This window comes from Belonocnema kinseyi, chromosome 10, assembly GCF_010883055.1.
Source record: "Belonocnema kinseyi isolate 2016_QV_RU_SX_M_011 chromosome 10, B_treatae_v1, whole genome shotgun sequence".
In the NCBI taxonomy this organism is placed as follows: Eukaryota; Metazoa; Arthropoda; class Insecta; order Hymenoptera; family Cynipidae; genus Belonocnema; species Belonocnema kinseyi.
Genome location: NC_046666.1, coordinates 19,089,176 through 19,109,745, shown reverse-complemented (window position 1 = coordinate 19,109,745; position 20,570 = coordinate 19,089,176).

Genomic DNA, 20,570 nt, shown 5'->3' with positions numbered 1-20,570 from the left:
TTTTTAATTTTTAATTTTCAATTTTTTATTTTTTATTTTCAATTTTTAATTTTCTATTATATATAGTGTGAAAAAATGTGTTTCCGCATCTAAATTGTACATAACCATGACATGCATGTGAAGAATAACAGCGATAACAATGCGGAAGAATCAGAGTTTTGAAAGACAAATAATTAAAAAGGGAAAAAAAACGCTGACCATTGTAAATAATCTTACACTTGAAGAGTACGCTCTAGTTAAACTATCGTTGCAATTCCTAATAAGGAGGTTCCATTTTTTTCTAGAGAATGTGGAAGCTTATTATCATTCCGTTTTTAAACTTATTGATGCTCATTAATATTGGTAAGCAAAATTAATTCTGTAATTTAAAGAGCACACTTTATTTCAATAATGTATATATATTTGCTTTTGAAGACTATTTAATTTTATTATTATTATTATTGTTTTAATTTTCATTATTATTGTTAATAATATTTTCTCACAAAAATACCACAAAATTGCAGATTGAAGACAAATTCACTCTGAGTTAAATTTTCAATTAAGATAAAACATGTAATTAATTGGGGTCAAGAAAAATAATTGTTTGCACAATTTATTATTATTGTTAATAATTTTCTCTTTGCTTCATTGGTAGAATGTTGCGGTTTTTTCTTAAATTTCCAACCATTTGTCTATTTTTTATTAAGCGTGGCTTAATTATTAATTAAATTGAGCAAAAATAATTCTTTAAACAAATTATTAATGTTTATGACTATCTTCATCTATACCAATACCCGATAATTGCGATTTTTCGGAATTTTTTACCTTTCTGTCCATTTTTCACTTAGTGAGGTAATAATTAATGAAAGTTGAGAAAAAGTTATTTAAACAATTTAAAATTGTTTTTAACTATCTTTTCTTAGACAAGTGCTAGACAGTGGCATTTTTCTTAAATCTTTAACATTGCATCGCCTTTTTATTTATGAAAAAATTATTATTCTTGCTAAATATAATTAATCATTAAGTTACGCCTAATGAAAAATAGAAAAACAGTTAAAGCTTTTAGAAAAAAACCACAACATTCTACCAATCAAGCAAAGAGAATATTATTAACAATGATCATAATTTGCTTAAACAAAATTTTTTGTTCACTTGAATTTAGTATTACTTCACTCCTATTGGAAATTTTACAATAAGCCAGAAAATTCAGAAAAACGGCATGATTATAGCATTATTCAAATATAATATTATTATTAAAAATTAGTTGTTTAACCACTAAATTTTCTTCACTCTAATTAATCACTTAACTACTGTTAATTGAAAATTTTACTAAAAGTGAATTTTTGTTTAACTGCAATTTCGTAGCATTTTTTAAAGATAATATTGTTAACAATAATAATAAATTTTTTAAGCAATTACTCTGGTTAACATTGATGAACTATCACTTCACTCTAATAGAAGATTCGACAATAAGTGGAAAATTTTCGAAAAAACCGCGTATTTCTAACTCCATTCTTTTGTTAAAACTTTCGCCTAAAAATTAATATTCATAGTTGAAAATAAAAATCTCTAGTTTAAAATTAATTTCTTTTAGTTAAAAAATTATCTTCTTCAAAATTAATCTTCTTAGTTGAATCTTCAAGTACTTGGGATAAATTTGTGCTTCTTTGTCAATTTTTTTTCTTTGTTGGTGAATAATGATTTTAGTTGCAAATCAATCTCTTAGATCGAACATTAAAATTTTTATTTTCAATTAATTAATTTTTTTGGTTAAAAATTCAACTATTTCTTTGAAAACTGAGCTTTTTTAATACAAAATATAACTTATTTATTTAAAAACTTGTTTGCTTTTTTTGGTTGCAATTACTTTCATTTTATAACCAAATTACTTTCTTCATTCTCAGTTAATAAAATTTTAAATCAAAAATATAAATATTTGGTTGAAAATTGATCTCTTTCAGTAGAAAATTCATCTTTCTGTTAAAAAATTACATTATTTTTTAGTTGAATAATTATGTACTTGGTTGAACGTTGAACTAAATTTTTCAAGATGCGTTTTTGTTGTTGCTTGAAATTACTTTTCTTGAACTGAAAAAATTTCTAGACAACTTTTTTGTTTATAATCAAATTATCTATTTTTTTAGTTAAAGATTAATCATTTTAGTTGCAAATTCACCTCTTTGATTGAACATTAAGCTATTTAATTAATCTTAATTATCTTTTTCGCACCCTGAAATTCAAAATATAAAAAATATTTGTCAAAATTATACTTTTTTCTCCACAGAATCGATGCGGTTTTTTTCTAAGAAACAAGTGGTTGCAGTTGACAGTCCTCCCATGCAAATTCATGGTGTCTCATTTTACGAAAATGATTATTATCGTGGTACTGCCGACCCTATGCATACAGACCCTTACCGAACAGTAATAGATAAGAAACGCAAATACGTCCTTGGAATAATTCTATATAGGAAAATGTGCCCCTTATTGATTCCAAAACCTGATCATAATATTCCCAGTGGTTTTGAAACAGAAACTATGCACTATTTAAGAGTCAAAGTAATCATAGAAGCAGACGGCATGACTGCAAACGGGACAAAACTAATAAAGAAAAATGGACTTCTGGATTTTATGTTTTTCCATAAACCCATTGGAATGAGCGAAGTTAGTGGTAAATTTAACCAATAATTCAACTCCATTTTGGTATAAAGAAAAAAATGGGTAATTTCATAATTTTCTATTCCTAACCGAAATTTTGTAATAAATTTTATTATCTGTATTTGTAATTATTCATAAAAATTGCGTAGAGCAGTAAGTTACCGAATGAACTAGACTGGAGTTTCGATTCAAGCACGTTTTCTGGCATTTCTTGCCTTGGCCTTAAACCATTTCTTAAAAATCCGCAAAATGGGTACCCGCCCATTGCCCATTTACTCGTACGTTACTGATGTTTCACGCTTGATTGAACATCCTCTCGCCTAAATTAGGGGCTCCACACGCAGTCAGAAGCCGCCGCCATACAATTCTCGAAAGGCATAAATTCGCCCTGCTTCAATCGAAAGTCTAGTGTAATGCAAATTTTTGTTATAACTTGTTAATTTTTTAAGTACATATTATATAAACCAGTGTTATGTATAAACGTTTATAAGCCTGAATAAATAATATTCTGTTTTAATTTTCGTACATTTTTGTAGAAGACCTGATTACATACGAAATTTTTTCATTGGTTGCGGTCCTTTTTGGACTTTTAACGAGAGGAAAAAATTAACTTACAGACAAAACTCTAGAATATTTTATTTTACAATGTTTATACTGGTTGAAAAAATTGTATCTTCAACGGAAAAATTACACAGCCACACAAAACAAATTTCGGGTTTGAAAGACAGACATGTATATAATATATATTTTTGGGGTCGCTGAATCCGAATCTGAGGTCCAAAAAAACCTCAGCATGCCAGGGCTCTGACATAACATCAAAATAACTTATAGATTTTTTTAGTCCGTGGTTAAGATCATGTTTATTATATGTTTTTTGGGTCGATGAACCCGAATTCGTGATTTAAAAACCCAGCACTCCAGGGTCCTGACAGAACCTCGAAAAACTTCGTTGAAATTTGTTTTTGAGCCCGGAGTCAAACTATGGTTCTTATATGTTTTAGGGTCGCTGAATCCGAATCAGAGGTCCAAAAAATCCCAGATCGTCAGGGTTTTGATATAAGCGAAAAAACCTAATACATTTTTGTTTCGTGCCCGGGGGTGCTTACTCGGATTTTGTACATCAAAAAGTTCATACAAGGGCTTTTGGCAAAAACTTGATATTGTGGAATGCTGACTTTCAGACACGGAAAAAGATTTGTATGTGTGTGGCTGTGTTTCCGTTACTGACCATAGGGTTGATAGGAAAATTAAAAATTAAAAAATTAAAAATATTTCTATTATGAATTTAAAACAGTTGAATTCATTATAAATTAAAACAAATTTTCACTAAAAAGTTTGACCTGTTACCAACAAAAATAAAGTTTCTACCAATAGAGACTGATTTTAAACCAAACAAGATGTTTGATAAAAATAAGACAAAACATTTTAACCAAGTCATTAAATTTTTTAGCAAAATAATGTAATTTTCTAAAATAGAAATCGTTCAGCATTCTCTGCACGCCTTTTCCTTTCTCGGTAAATCTTGCTCGATAAAAACCTTTGTCATCTATATCCTATTTTTTTTCGCAATTCCCCCAAGTTTTTTTCCCAGCTCAGCAAATCCACAACGGTCATCTTATTCTCCTTTCTCTTCACCACCCTAACTTTCCTTACCTTGCCCTCAACCCACTCTATACTTTGTAGCAGTGCGTCTATCCTCTCTCTTTCTCCTCTGATCTTTAGCTTCAATCCTCTTGCCACAATATTATTTCTTTTATCTGGCCATGTTACCTGCTTCTAGTTCCGAGATGTACACCACCTTCCTAATCCTTTTTTGGGCCACTTCCTTCCACACTCTTATCTTCTTCCATCTGCTTCATTTTCACTTCTTTTTCCTTCCCTGCTGACACCACCTCCCTCTCTAATTCTTCTACTTTCTCCCTAAGCTCTTTTACCTTATTTTCCCACTTTTCATCTGTTACCACCATGTCCTTTCTTATATTTTCTATCTACTCCGTAGCCTCCTTACTTCTTCTTTTAATGCCCTGATTACACTTATGAATACCCTGAGAGCCTCCTTCTCCGACTGCCAGTGTATTTTAAGGGGGGGGGGGGAGCTACGTTTCTTACGCTTTTTTTTTGTACTCTCTAACAAAATGTTGCCAATATTTGATGCAAACTCAAGAAGGAATAGCTTAAATCGGAATAAAATAAACAGTGATATTACAAAAAGAAAAGTTTGGTCATAAAATTCATGCATTGTATGATGAGCTTAGCGATTTTAGAAAATTAGGTTTTTATGTTTAATTATTTTTCAAATCAATTTTTTGTGTTTGTTTCATTTCGTATTCACATTTAGTTTTTTATTTCTCTTTTAAGGTTTGGATTTTATTTCTGTCCTACTTTTTATTTTTATCCTTATAGTTATTTTGGTTCTGCACAAAGATCTTTTGATACCCCGCTGTTTGCTTTTTAATACATTTCCAGATGTAGCGTGAAAACATGTTTTTGTGCTTGTCAATTGTACATAACAATTTTGTGAATTTGAAGAACAACAATTCTCTAATTAAACTGTGGTAGCAATTCTTAATAAGTGAGATCAATATTTTCAAGAGAATGTGGAAGATAATTTTTACTTGGTTTTTAAATTTGCTCATGTTCATCCCTCTTCGTAAGAAGGATGAAAAAGTGAGACGACTTTTTAATTTTCGTGGGCTACGTGCATTCAAGTTTTAAATATTTTGTTTTGTTGTGTCGGTACACTCGTCACGATTATATGTTTACAGTTTTGAGTATATAGCTCGTGCTGTTCTTCTGGCAGAGGCGTAAAAGGTTAGAAGGGTTTGGTGTGCTCGGCGATTTTCTTCTTTCGAACAAAATGGAGAAAAGAGTTTGCATTAAATTTTGTGTGAAGAATGGAATCCATCGCCAATTTACTTTCATAGAAGTGGCTGAAGATGTTGGCATATCGGTTGGCTCATGCCATATTATCTTTTCAGACATTTTGGGCATGAGACATGTGTCAGCGAAATTTGTTCCAAAACTGCTTAATTTTGATCAAAAGATCCGACCAAAAACAGCACCACAGTTATGCCTCAGCCTCCATGTTCACCGGATTTGGCCCCCAGGTGACTTTTTTCTTTTCCCAAAACTAAAGAGACCCATGAAAGGACATCGATTTTCAACGATTGAGGAGATAAAAACTGCATCGCTGAAAGAACTCAAGGCTATACCACAAAATGATTATCAGAAGTGCTTCGGTGATTGGAAAAAGCGTTGGCACAAGTGTATTATATCTGAGGGGGATTATTTTAAAGGGGACAACATAAATATTGAGGAATAAATGAATTTTTTTTGAGAAAACCATAAAGTCATCTTATTTTTTGAACACACCTCGTATATCTAAAAGGAGTTCGTGATTCTTAACCATTTTAAGAAGAGAGTCTTTTCCATTTTCAACTCTATGTGCTGTACCTAGAATAATCCTGTTGTAAAGACATTTAGGGTTCAATATTCCGCGACCACCTTGACGGCGTGAGATGTACTGTCGCGGAATGGAAGACTTAAGATGCATGCTTTTGTTCATGTGCATAACCTTTATTGTCTTGATATCAAGGGATCTGAGCTCGTTCTGCGACCATGGAACTACTCCAAATGAATAGAGTACTACCGGGACGGCAAGCATGTTCGTTGCAGATACTTTGTTCCACGCCGACAGTTCGGAAAACCATATCTGCCGGATGAGACGTTTGTATCTGCTTTGGAGAGTATCCTTTATAGATGTCATATCCTGAATGCGGCTCTGTGGCACGCCCAGGTATGTATAAGTCTCTCCAGCACAAAAGTCTCGTAAAGCGCTTCTATCAACGAGCTCAGTATCTTCAGGGATGCCATTAAGATTTCCTCGATTCAAATAAACCTTGGCGCATTTGTTTAACCTAAATTCCATTTCAATTTCCTTAGTATATCGTTCGCCAATACCTAGGGCTAGACATAATTGCTCTTTGTTTTTAGCAGAGATCTTAAGATCGTCCATGTAAAATACATGAGTGACCTTGTACTTTCGATCTGCAGGTTTGCTGCACAAGTACCCGTCGGAATGGCGAAGTGTTAGAGATAGTGGTAATAATGTGAGGCAAAATAGGATTGGACTCATGGTGTCGCCCTGAAAGACACCTCTCTGAAAGGTGAACTTGTGAGTTGTCACACGATTTTTTCAGATGAGATAGTAAATCTGGTTTTCCAAAGCGGCATCAATCTCTCTATTCACCTAATTATTTGCAGATGAACATTTAAGATTTCCAAAAGACAGATGATAAGTATATGGGAGGTCGAATCGAAAGCTTTTCGATAATCAATCCAGGCCATCAATAGGTCACGCTGGTAGAATGCTGCACCTTTGCAGACACATCTATCGATGAGCAGGTTTTCCCGACATCCCGCTAAGCCTTTCTTTGAGCCTCGTTGTTCATACATTTCTTGCCACACAGATTCAATTGCTTCATCTCTCTTAGTACTTTTCTCACCTCCTCGGTAGTGATAGGTGGGCATTCTTTATCAGGTGTTATGAGGGCATCGCATAGCTCCTTAAAGGTATTTATATTTTCTGAGTCTTCGTCCAGTCTATGCTGCACTTCGTAGGCTCCTCTTCAAAATACTTCGACCTCCTCTGGTTTGGGCGGGTGTTCGACAGTAACTGGAGGGTCTTGGAAGAGTCGAGGGAGTTCAGAGAGAAACTGTTGATTTTGTTTGACCCACCTGTTTCTCCGCTCTAGACTTCTCTTAGCGTCAGGTAGTATCCGTATTCTCTCAACAATATGCTGCCTGATGGTCAGCAGCTTTGACGGAGCCCTTTTTCGGAGTAGTTCAGCATGGTTTCGCAGGCGTTGCTGCGAAAAGTGCGATAGCGTCGGTTCTTTCTCGCACCACAGAACATGCAACCGTGCCATTTAACTCTGTATAGGGGCCACACTCGCATCGTAGCATTCTAGCAAGTCGTGATTCAGTCGCTCCGTCCACCTAAAGGTCGCGAGATCCCGCCGATCGATCGCATTGAATCCATTTTCCTTGACACCCACAGCTCTAGTGTGGTCGGCATTGTTGGCCGACCCATTGTCGGGAGCCCTGCGCGTTCTGTTGATTTGAAGTGCAGTTACCATAACTATGTTTGGTGTTGTCATTGTTGTTCCCACGAGAAGCTATGGAAAGGGGTTCGTGATTGATTTATTGATTCATTAGTAAAAAACTGATAATTTTTAAGTGAAACTATATGATTACTAATTTTTCTTCGCTTCCAATTCATATGGATCGACTTTTGATACTATCCAATCGTTAGATTAGTCTAAATATTTCTTGATTTATCAACGGAAAACTAATAATTTTTAGTAAAACTATATGATTATTAATTTTTCATCACTTCCACTCCATATGAATCTACGTTTGGCTTAGTCAGTAAAGATCCGAACGTCGCTAAAAGTCCAAACGAATGATTAAATCAATTTAAATATTTCTTGATTTATTAGCATAAAACTACTTAATTTTTAGTAAAACTTTATGATTGCTCATTTTTCTTCGCTTCCATTCCATATAAAACCACATTTGTCTTAGCCTATAGAGTCTAACGTCGCTTAAGTTTTAAACGAATTATGAGATTAGTACAAAGATTTATTGATTTATTAGCAGAAAATTAGTTACTTATTTGTGAAACTATATAATTACTAATTTAGCCTTCCTTCCATTTCATATGGATCCACATTTGGATTCGGCAGTGGAGAACTCAACGTCGCTTAAGCTTCAATCAAATCATTACATTTTTTAAAATATTAATTGATTTATTAGTTGAAAACGACTAATTATTTAGTAAAATTATATGTTTAATAATTTGTCATCACTTCCATTTAATATGGATTCACATAGCGTTTAGCTATGTGTCCACAGGGACGAAATTTCATTTAAAAAAGAATACTTTCCAGAAAACAGTTAATTTTTTGAAAAAGATAACTTCTTCAAAAAATAGTTGAAGATTCAACAAAATATTTATATTTTCCATAAAAGTCGAATTTTGAATTAAAAAGACATTTTCGATTTGGAATGGAATGTGGGATTCGTTGCTCTCCAGTATAAAATTTTTCTCATATAAGTTAACATTTCTTCTTATTGGCTAAACATTTAACTATTTGCAAATATTTGTTTTGAAATTAATATGTTCAGTTAAAAATGCTACAATTTAATTGAAAAATCATATCTCTCAGTTTAACTCGTTCATTAAAATTGTTTTTTTGTTTTCCAGAACATCCGCAATATCGATCAAACTAAGAATCTTAATAACAGAAGATGCTTAACGTCTTAATCAGATAAGATGGAAAATAATTTTTTGAATTTAGAATCAAAATTTTTTCTTGAAAAAAAAGATCTTTCCCTTTCACTCCACTTGTAATCGAACCACAAAACTTCTGATTTCCGGCCAAGTGCTTTTGCCAGTGGAGCTAAAGAAAAGGATCTCTTTTTAAAGGAAAAGTTTTTATTTTAAATTTAAAGAAATGATTTTTAATGAAATCTGATGAAGACGTTAAGCCTTTTATGTCATTTAAGATTATTAACTTAATCGATATTATGGATTTTCTGCCTCAATGGCTTGGAGGATTATTTACTGTCGGTAAATTATCATTCGCTGATGATATAACAGATTTATTTTAAATTATTACTTGCATCATTAACACCTAGCTTAAAACTATCATTATTTTATTGAATTAAGCTTCTTATTCTGATCTCTCTATGAGATTAATGAAAATGCACCTGACCGAGAATTTCCATTTGTGTTATGAAGCATTTATTTAAATAATGCAATAGTTTATAGAATAAATCATTTCTAAACTATACTTTCTTTTCTACAGAATCAATGCGGTTTTTTTCTACGCAACAAGTGGTTGCAGAAGAAAGTCCTACCATTCATTATACGTTTTATATTCCTTGGAATAATCGTATGATCTATGTCCGATATTGATTCCTAAACCGAATTATATTATTCCCGATGACACTAGATGGAAGCGTAAACTTTTGTAATCATTTGTAGTGTTTGTATTTGTATTTTTTGATAAAAAGTTCGTAGGGAAGTAAGTTGCTAAATATGTGAACTACAGTGGAGGTTCGATTTTAGAACAGTTTCAGTTTCCTGCTTAAATCGAAAATCCAGTGTAATGCAATTTTTGTTTCGTTATTACAAGTTGATTTTTTAAGTACACTTTATATAAACGAGTGTCATGTCTAGAAGCTTAAAAGCATAAATAAATAATATTCTGCTTAAATTTTCTTACATTTTTGTAAAAATTTTGATTAGATTCGAAACTTCCTAATTGGTTGTGTTACTTTTCCTCCCTTTGAAAGAGAGGAAATAAATGAACTTCTATCAAAAATTTTCAACGAAATAGTTAATTCCACAATCAACAACGAAATCATTTTACGAACAGTTACAATTTCAATGAAAAAAGATAACGTTTAATCTTTTTAAATATACTGTTAAAATTAATGACGGGATTTATATAAAATATTTAAATTTGCCACCCAAAAGTAGGAATTTTCAGTAAAAACTTAAATTTTTAATTACGGAAAATATAAAATATAATAACCTTGTACCAAAAATCAAGACTTTTTATTACAAGATTTTTTAACCAAGTAGTTGAATTTTCCTCTAAAAGAATGTGAACTCTAAATGAAATAGTTAAAATTTTAATTTAAAAGTCAATTTCGTAGAAAAAAAACTTTTTTCCAAAAAAATAGTTAAATTTTCAATTAAATTAAGTTCTAACTAAAAAAATGAATTTTCAACCTAGATTATTTTCTTACAAAAAAAAAGAAAATCAATTTTTAATTCAAAAAATGAATTTTAAAATAAAAAAGAACGAATTTAAAAAAAATTAATATTTTACAAGAAAACAAAAAAAAGTTTTGAAAAAAGTTTTAATTGTATTCATATTTTTCTATTGTTGATTTTGCTAATTTAATTAATTGATGTTATAAAGAATTGTAATTGTTAAAAATGTTAAGTATTGATTGACAATATTACCTGACTAATAATAATAGTCATAATAATATTCAAACATTAATCAATAAAATTGCCCTTGCGACAAGAAATTCTTGACATGGAACAGGAATTTTTTCAAATAAGAAAAACTGGGATTTAGAAGAAAAGAATTTAAAAATCTCTGTTTAAAGTCAAAATTTCTCACAATTTAAAATTTCCTTCACAAATGAATTTTAAATCAAAATGTAGAAGCTTAAATTTAAAAAAATAATCACTTTCAACACACGAGTTTATTTTTTAACCAAGTAGATTTATTTGTATCCTTAAAGATGATTTTCAATCTAAAATTATAAATATTTAACTGGAATACCTGAATTTTTAACAAAAAAGAAAAAATTTTCAACAAGGACATTAACTTTAAAAATGACTCATTTTCTACGAAAGAAGTCGATTTTTTTACCAAAAGGTAGATTTTTAAACAAAATACGTGAATGGTCTACGAAATAAATGAATTTCAAATATAAAAAGACAAATTTACATCCAAATTGTTGAACTTTGAACTAGAAAAGGTCCATTCTCCACCCGAAATGGTTGTATTTTTTTCTGGAACAGATCATTTTTACTTTGAAAACTGATTTTAAACTAACAAGTTATAGCTTTAAAAAGATATAGATCTTCAAGTAATATTACAAATCTTTTAAAAATAAAATTAATTTTTAACAAAAGAGTTCAGCTTTCAACCTCTATTAGTTTCATTTTCAAGAAAAAAAGGTAAATTTTGAAAGAAAAATGTAAGAAAAAATTATGTTATAATTTAGAAATGTCCATCTGAAAAATTCTTTGTCCCAAGGAAAATTGTATTTCTTTACCGAAACTCTCTGTCCTGAAATAAAAACGACAATTATTTTTACTTATGTGGCCTGCAGCTGTAGATAAGCACAAAACTTCTGATTTCCCGTCAGGTGCAATTTATTATTGCAATTATTTTTGATTCAGTCTGATTAAGACGTTAAGCATTTTCTGTTTTCGAAGATTCTGAACTTGATCGATATTGTGTGGATTTTCTGTCTTCATGGTTTGGAGGGTTGATCTACTGTCGGTAAGGTACCATCTCTGATGATATAGCAGATTAATTTTAAAATATTTAAAAAAAATTATTATTCAACAATATAATTTATAATAAATTCTGCAATAGATATAATAATAAATTTATAATAAATATTATTATTAAACAATATAAGAATATGAATACAATTCAAACTGTTTTCAAAATATACTATTTGAGTATTTTTGATATACATAATAATGAAAATACAGGCCTTCCTGATCGGAGCGCTATCTATTGAATTTACTTAAACTACGATACCCCTTCGGATACTGAAATACAAAATACCGCTCACACATACACAGGCGATGCATAGTGCTGGTCCTTACATTTTCAGGTCACCACAACAATATGGAAAATGTCGGCGACACAATACTCTTTCACACTCTGAGTCACAGAATATACCAGATCCCATACTTTCCTAAAATCAGGATCCTTCACACATTGAAACAAGAGAATCTACTTTTTTTGTGTAGAACTTCTGTTACGAGTTAGATCGTTTAAAACTCCCCCGAAGTCATTTTCGATACATTCGACTGTACACTGAATATCGTCCGGGATGTTATGTTACCTTTTATTTCGACTTCTCTGATAGAAATGGTCTCAATTTTATTATTTTTTAAACCAACTTCCTCTTCCAAAATACGAACAATTTCTCCGCTCATGAACTCCTAAGACTCGTGCTCTAACACCGATGTCGCCTTCATATAGATTACATAGGTTATCACTGTGTGTGTCATCTTATCCAGTCCACGAGTTAAACAGTTTTGCTTTAAAAAATATTTGTCGGTTTGGAAATCCAACAAAATTGTCACGTTGAACCAGTAATAGGATAACTTTCCATTTCCTAACTTGAATTACCGTTGAATCCTACAAAATGGCCAGAGTAAGTAAACAAATTAGGTGTCATTGCGTTATTCTTCAAAAATGGATGTGTTACTTCTTTATGTGTTGGACTTTACTGATTCTTATGAAATGATACCAGCATCTGCTTAACTAAAATTCACGCAGTACACGCTGATTTGTTTTAGCAATTCAATAATGATGATAAATTCAGATGAGCAAGTTGCGAAATAAAAGCAAAAAGATCAATATACAAAAGGACTTTGTAGTGAGCCTGATTCTGGCTGATTTCAAGCACTGTGGGAATATATTTCTGGCGGAATTGTGTAATTAGCGACATGTACCACCAGCGGGTAGATGGGGGAGTTGAACTAAATACAATTATTTTCCCTGGCGAGGGCAGCTGGGAGTCCATTTGAGCTCAGAGTTTGAGGTAGCATATTCTTTTCTCAAGATGCGCGTCTAGGCTGGCCGTAGAACGTGGTTCCTCCTATTAACTAGCGGGTGGCGGTAAGTACGTTTGCCTGATACCTTGTGAACGCATAAAGCGTCGCCCAGTACAGGAGCTGTCCATGCACTAGGTTCCAGAAGGATAATACTTTCGTTTCGTAGAGCCACCCAAAGGAAGCAGCAGCCTCGTCTATGTTGGGCCCGTATGCGCACGCCGTTTTTGCAGATAGCGACCATGATCCAACAAAGCATGGTCCTGCCAGGAGCAAGTAAAAAAAAGTCAATCAATTAGATTCGGCACCCTAGGGCACCCGACCTTTCTGACATCTTGGATCAAAACAGTTGGCATCCTCTTCCATTTGCGCTAGTGCAGTGAGAATGGTGAAGGTTCGGTTTAACTCCAAGTCGAACGCATTTGAGCATCGAATTGGCAGGACCATGGATTGTTGGATAATGGATAGCGACGAAGTGACTTGTCTTACCAGTCGTGTTTACACAGAGCGTAGAATGAGTATCGTTTGAAATAAGGTAGTGATGATGAGGTTGGTCTGGTATTTTACGCTATAGATTTTATAGCATCAAATCTGAGATTATGCCGCGGGATGGTCGGGTCGTTCATTCGGGCCCGTTTATATGGCGGAGATTCAAAAGGCGATAAAGAGAAGGATTCTGGAAATCCGATAGTAGCTAGATGTTACGTGCTACCTTCTCTGGTGATACTTTCTTGCGCAGATTGGATCAACGAAGGATTGCGAGATTGATTAGCGTATCCTGACTTGGTTTGGACGGCTTGTATACAACTCTTCCCCATGTAGAAGGAAAAATTCGCTTAGAGTTGGTTGGCACGAATAATTTGTAGACTCTCGGTGAGTCTTTGATAGAGTGCCTGAGCCAGCGGCGTGCGATTGCAGAACCCATAAGCGAGACGAAAACCACTTTTCGCAGACAGGGGCAATGAAATCGTATACCACCTAAAAATCCATAGGATCGGATGCGAGGGTGATTTTGGGGGCCGATATAAAAGAAACCGTAAGCGCGAATAACCCAGTCGGAGGCAACCATAAAGACACATACTTTCTTCCTCTTTTCCGCGCTTGTTAGATGGCTCTGTAGTACTTTTTCCTGCTACACGTCGCTCAGGCGCCAAAGTTTGATCTATCTCTTTTACTTCTTCATTGTTTTTCAAACGTCAGCACATGTGAAACCTAACCCACTAAGAACTGTTTGAGAGCTGATATCTAATTTCTTGTCATAATTTTCGACCTGGTGATTATCGTTGTGGTACTCAACTGAAAACTAAAAGAGGGAGCAGTACCTTCTGTATCACTTCCATAAAAACAGAGTAATATTTTGAAAAAGGAACCTGCCGATTAGGAAATTGATATCGAAAATGATTACAAAATTTAAATGAAAACTGCTTTCAAATATACTACCATCATCTTTCGTTTTTCCTTAGATCACGTTTTTATGAAAAAAGCAACAGAAAAACAAGAAGAAATATAAAAATAATTATTCCGGTAATTATTTATGCATTTTTATTTTTTTTCTACTTGCTTTTTCAATTTATTAAGTTTTTTAATTACATTATCTACAAATCATCTGGATATAATCACGAGCATCTATTATCTTATCTCAAAAACCTGCGGGATCGTTCGATAGAACAACCGTCGATTATAGGTCTGGACTTCTGAATCATTAAGTGACCACAGTCTGGCTGCTCCTGAGACGGAAGAGCGGCTAGTCCCGGAGGTAGCTGCACTTCCACCTGAAAGGTTTCCTAACCCGGATGCTGGGGTGTGAAGGAGGCAAGCGAACGTGCTGCGACGGGAAAAGGGTACATGTCTTCCTGGAGGACGAAATTAGTTGCAAATGGCACGACTAAGTAGGTTCACTACGCCGTTTCCGAGGTCGCAGGTCGCAAGTGCCGGCTCCCCTGGAGATAAACCTCCCGTAAGAGCCACACGCAAGCTCGACCAGGAGGCTGGGACGGACACGGACGGCACGGACGCGGTGTGGGCGTGAGTGCCGGTATCGATGCTGGTAACGGTATTGGTACTGATGCGTCTGCCCGACTGTACTCACTCGGGCTACCGAACGGCTAAATTCGTGGCTTCTTCCTTGGTCTGTTGGCGCTGGCGAATGCACGCGTTGCGACTGTGGCGACAACGTTTCTCTCCCTTTTTCGGCGTAGGTTTTCCTGATAACTGAAGCGTGAAAGCAAGCGGTAAGATGATGAGCGCAGCGTGGTGGGTGAAATACAATACCGTGCGCACAGGACATCTAATGGCGTGCGCAAAGTATGTTATGCGGAAAGGATTTAAAAGAAAAATCGAAAAAATGTCGACGATCGCGATTTACGCTTGCTCAGCGCACGGGAGTTTTAACTGCATGCACAAGGAAAAATAAAAACAAAAATTTAAACAGATCTCAAAAACATAATTATGCAATTTAGCGCACGGAAGATTTATCCATATTCGCAAGGTATGTTACACACAAAGAAAAAAATTAAAAGGAAAACTAAAATGATATCTCGATGACACGGTTACGCGATCCAGCGCACAGGAGATTAACCACACGCGCCAGGTATGTTATACCAGAACGAAGCGTAAAAACTGTAAGGAAATTTCTGTTGCAAATAATACAATTTTTCGGTAATTCATGAAAAGTTAAAGTACATAATTGATCTAATTAACGTAAATAACGAAAACTTTCATAAATTCTCGGAAATTTATCAGAATGTTTAAAATTGGATTTTTGAGAATTTATGGTAATTTACCATGTTAACATGTGAGATTACCATAAATGACAATAAATTTTTACAAATTTTAGGAAATTTATTGACAATATCAAATAGAATTTTGATAAGGTAATTAAAGATAATTTAAATATAATATTGCCATGAATTGCAAAAAATTTCTTAGATTTTCAAAGTTTATAGACTTTTTTATATTCAGTTGCGCAAAATTTATTGTAAATTACTATAAATTGCCCTTAAAATTACCGCAAAAATTACCCCTTGAGAAAGTTCCTTTTGTCCCCTCAGGTGCATAATTTACTATTTTTTAGTAAATTGTACGAAATTTTAATGAAAAGATTATCAGCGATAACTTGTATAAAAAAATTAGTTTTGCATGAAAACAAGAAGCAAGAATGGAAATTTTATCTGTATGTTTTATACGTCGCAATCTTATTTGTTTGCTTTTTAAACTAATTAATCCTAATTAATACATGGAATTCATAAACGCATAAAGTGATGTTGTTTTTTTCTTACGAATCCTGTTCCTAAATTATCAATATGAAATTATTTTTTTTACCTTTTTATTATTCACTTCCCTAGGTGGTATATTTAATGGAATCTATAATTTAATGTTAATTATTATTCCCGCTAATGTAAATTTCTTTGCACTTCAAGATCGTTCGAAGTAAAAAAACACTCTTTTTCCCAACGCAGTGCTATCTAAATCTATTATTTAGTGATATTTCGTTAATGGGCAATGAAATTTTTATAGTTTAAACAGAGGAGTACTTTCAATATTATTTTGAAAAATAGTTTCATGAACAAAATGTCTAGACGGGAAGTCCAATCTCACAGCTTATAAACTATGAATAAGATAAATAGCATATAAACTTTAAACGCGAAAAATTTTACATGCCACAAAATTTAACATTAGTTTGTTCTGTGTGGATTGAAGATTATATATGTGAAAGAATTCTAAAGACTACCGCCTTTAGCATGAATTTGTTGGCCAACTGCAGTGTAAATGCACATACAGAAATATTCACAATATTACTGTAAATATTAACCGATATTCATTAATCTTTTTTTAATTTCTTGCAATATTATATAAGGATTTGATTCTGTTAATTGAAATTGAATCATTTAATGATTTTATAATGCTAATTGTTATAATTGGCTGAAATATCATAACGATGCCCGGATTCATTCGTTTCGGATAGTTCAGCTCCCTCTGGGGAGCCTGCCGACTTCAGTTTGACGAGGTTGAAGAGGCACGCTAGAGAACAACGATCCCCCCATTTTATTCTATATCCGAAAAAAGAAATTCCCTGATTCTTTATTTTTTTTTTTAACAGGTACCGGTTTTGATTTGAAGTTTCCCATGTAAAATGCATGTTGAAGAATCACTTTATTGAGTTTCTAGAATAATTTTTTGGGGTTTGAATAAATGTGATAGGAAAGTATATGGGCCAGTAGAGAATTATTCATTGAAGAATTTCATATATCAGATATAAAGGTTTGAAACCCCGAACACACCCCACGACTACCTGAAAACTATCCTCAAAACCAAAAATGTCAATTCTTTATGAAATCGACCTTTTAAACATTGTTATCTCGTCTTTTTTTCACTTAAAATTATTAATATTGGTCTACTGAAACAGTTATTATTATTGGTTAATTCATTTTTAATTATTTAAGCAAATGAAATTTGTTTAAATAATTTTTTTTTGAAAATTCGCTTTCGCCCCAAAAAATCATTACTATTAGTCTAGTCGAATATTAATTAACATTGCCGAATGAATTTTTAATTGTTTAAATAAATGGAATTTGTTGAATTTTTTTCAAAAATTCGTTCTTTCTTCTAAACATTATTACTATTGGTCTAGTGAAATATTAATCAAAATTTGTTTTTTAGTTTTTAATTGTGTAAACAAATGGCATTTATTTAAATAATTTTTTTATTAAAATTTAATAAAATTTCTTTAGTAGAATATTCAATAATATTGTTTGATTAATTTTTTGTTTGAATTATTTTTTTTATAAAAATGATTATTAAAATAAAAAAACTTTTAGAAAAAATAGAATTTGTTTACATAATTAAAAACTAGTAACCCAATATTGATCAATGCTCCACTAGACCCACTTTGAGAATTTTTATTTAAAAAATTCGAAACGAAAATACTTAAAAAACATCTACTGGCTTGAGTAATTGAAAATTAGTGAACTAATGATAATTCCTATTTCTACTAGACAAATAGCAATAATTTTTAGGAGAAAAAACATTAAAAAGAAATTCCTCTGGATCAATATTAGTCATTTTAATTGAAAAGAAACCAGAATACAGTGCTCAAAAGGTTGATTTCATGAAGAACTGACATTTTTGGTTTTGAGGGTAGCTTTCAGGTACCCATGGGGGTGTGTTAGGGGTGTCAAATATATTTTTCTGATACATAAAACTGTTCATTGGATAATTTTTTTCAAACCCCTTTGCTTTTTTCTTACATTTTTCAAACCTTAAACAATTATTTCAAAAACTTAAAAAAGTGAGTTTTCCCTATGCATTTTACATTGGGAACTTCAAGTCAAAACCGGCATCTGTTAAAATAAAAACATAGAATAAAACAAAAGTTTGGAAATTTTTTTTTGGATTCAGAATGAAATGGGGGGAATGTTGCCATCTAGTGAGCTTGTTGACCCTCGTCAAACTCAAGTCGGCAGACTCCTCAGAGGGAGCCACCCTTAAGTACAGCTATAATTGAGTGTGAATGATATTCTTTTTTTATTATTACACAAAATATAAACATTTTATCGATAAACCGGCTCTGCTTGCTCTGAGATATGGTTATGTAGATGAAGTATGCAAAAATTTAGACAAAAATGTTTAACCGTGCAACCTAAGAATTCAGACGCGATTAGACGTTTTGCTAAAGGGCATTAAGTTTTGCGCTCCGCTACGTAGCGTTTGGTCTAATTGAATCACTTGATTTTTTAATGACATTATATGACATTATTTAGGGCTGATATATTGATTATAAGAAGGTTATACCAATAAATTTAAAGAATTATGTATGGTTTATTTTTTTCTTTGCAACGGAAAAACAAACACGCGCGGCACAAGCGCGATTTCTTTCTTCTTTAATTGAAGTGCTTTTTTCGAAGATTCGCTTTTTTTGTTGAGATTTTTTTTACTGAAAAAATTATCTTTTCGAATTTCGAGTTAAGAATGGATAATTTTTGTTAAATGCAAGATTTTTTTTAGAAAATTCATGCATTCTGTTCAAATTATAACGTTTACAAACAGTTTCTTTTGGCTCTTGGAAAGTTGTGAATCTTTTAGAAGTCGGATTCGGCATTGTGCGAATATAAATAAATAACATTAGAAAAGCTGGAAAATTTAATTTCATCTAGCATCCTGAAATTAAAAAATTCTAGACATTCAATCTCTTAGAAACATTTTGTTGGCCATAGCTAGCCTATAGCTTTCAGTAAAAAGTAGAATAGCTGTCGCACGAAAGATATGAATAAGACTGTGTGAATATTATTTCTGGATCCATAAAAGTTTATGATTTTTGCATATATATTTTTTATAGAATTTTGTTTTGTTTTATAGAAGTTTGTTTATCTCTTTAGAATGTTCGGCTCCATCAATTTCGTAAATTTAATTTTTCAAATGACGTATAATATTTCCTAAAATAATTTTTTTTATATAATTTTCAAACCTTTTTACTTTAATTGTCATTTAAATCTTTACTTTTATCTCTGTTTTTATTATCAATTCAATTTTTTTTTGCTTAGTTTTACACAATGATGTTCTAATTAAAAGATCTTTTCTTATTCCTATATTTACCAATACAGCATGAAATGTTTTTTTGTACCTCTAAATTGTACATAAGAATGACATTACTTCAGAAAACTTTAGCGCTTACAATGCGAAATATGGTCAGTTCTGAATTAAAATTAATTTAAGAGGTCAAACGAAAAACTGCCTGGTGTGACATACTCTTGAACTAGTTTTAGACTAGTCTCTAGTTAAACATTTTGCTGCAATTTTTGATAAGCCGGCTTTATTATTATTTTTTTAAATGTTCAAGCTGATTTCTATTATGTTCTTCAACTTAATAATTTTCACTCCTATTGGCGAGTACAATGACATCTTTAATTTAAAGCGCTTTATTTATTTCATTGATATAGAAATACATATTTGCTTTTCGAGATCGCTTCAGTCAAAAAAAAATTTTTAAGACATGGTACTTTCTACATCTAATAATAATTATTGAAATTTAACTAGTTACTGATTAAGGTTCTTTTAATTGCTTAGGTAATGCAGTTGTTGACAATAAATCTGTTTTGGTATTAAATTCAACTTTTTTTATTGAAAATTCAAATCATCTGGTTAAAAAATTTTTTTCCACAATTAATTTCATTAACAAAAAACGTTAAGCATTTTAGGTAAAAATTCATCTCACTGGCTGAACATTTGCCTATTTTGTTAAAAATGCCTTATTTTTAAATGAATTTTTTGACTGATGAATTACACAGGCCCACAAAAAAAACAAAAGTGTCTGTGCAATTGACCAGACCAATATATTCTTATGTATTTTTCGACGCTGAATCCAAATTTGTAATAAAAAAGTAGGGACCAGCTACTTTTTTATGGGGTTTTGATCGAAAAACCTAATTTTTTACGGTTTTTTCATGTTTTTTTTTTAAATAAAAAAAAAATAAAGAAAAATTTTATTTTTTTGACTTCAGAATCGAATTCTACGGGAAAAATACATCGAAAACCATGTTTTGATTTTTTT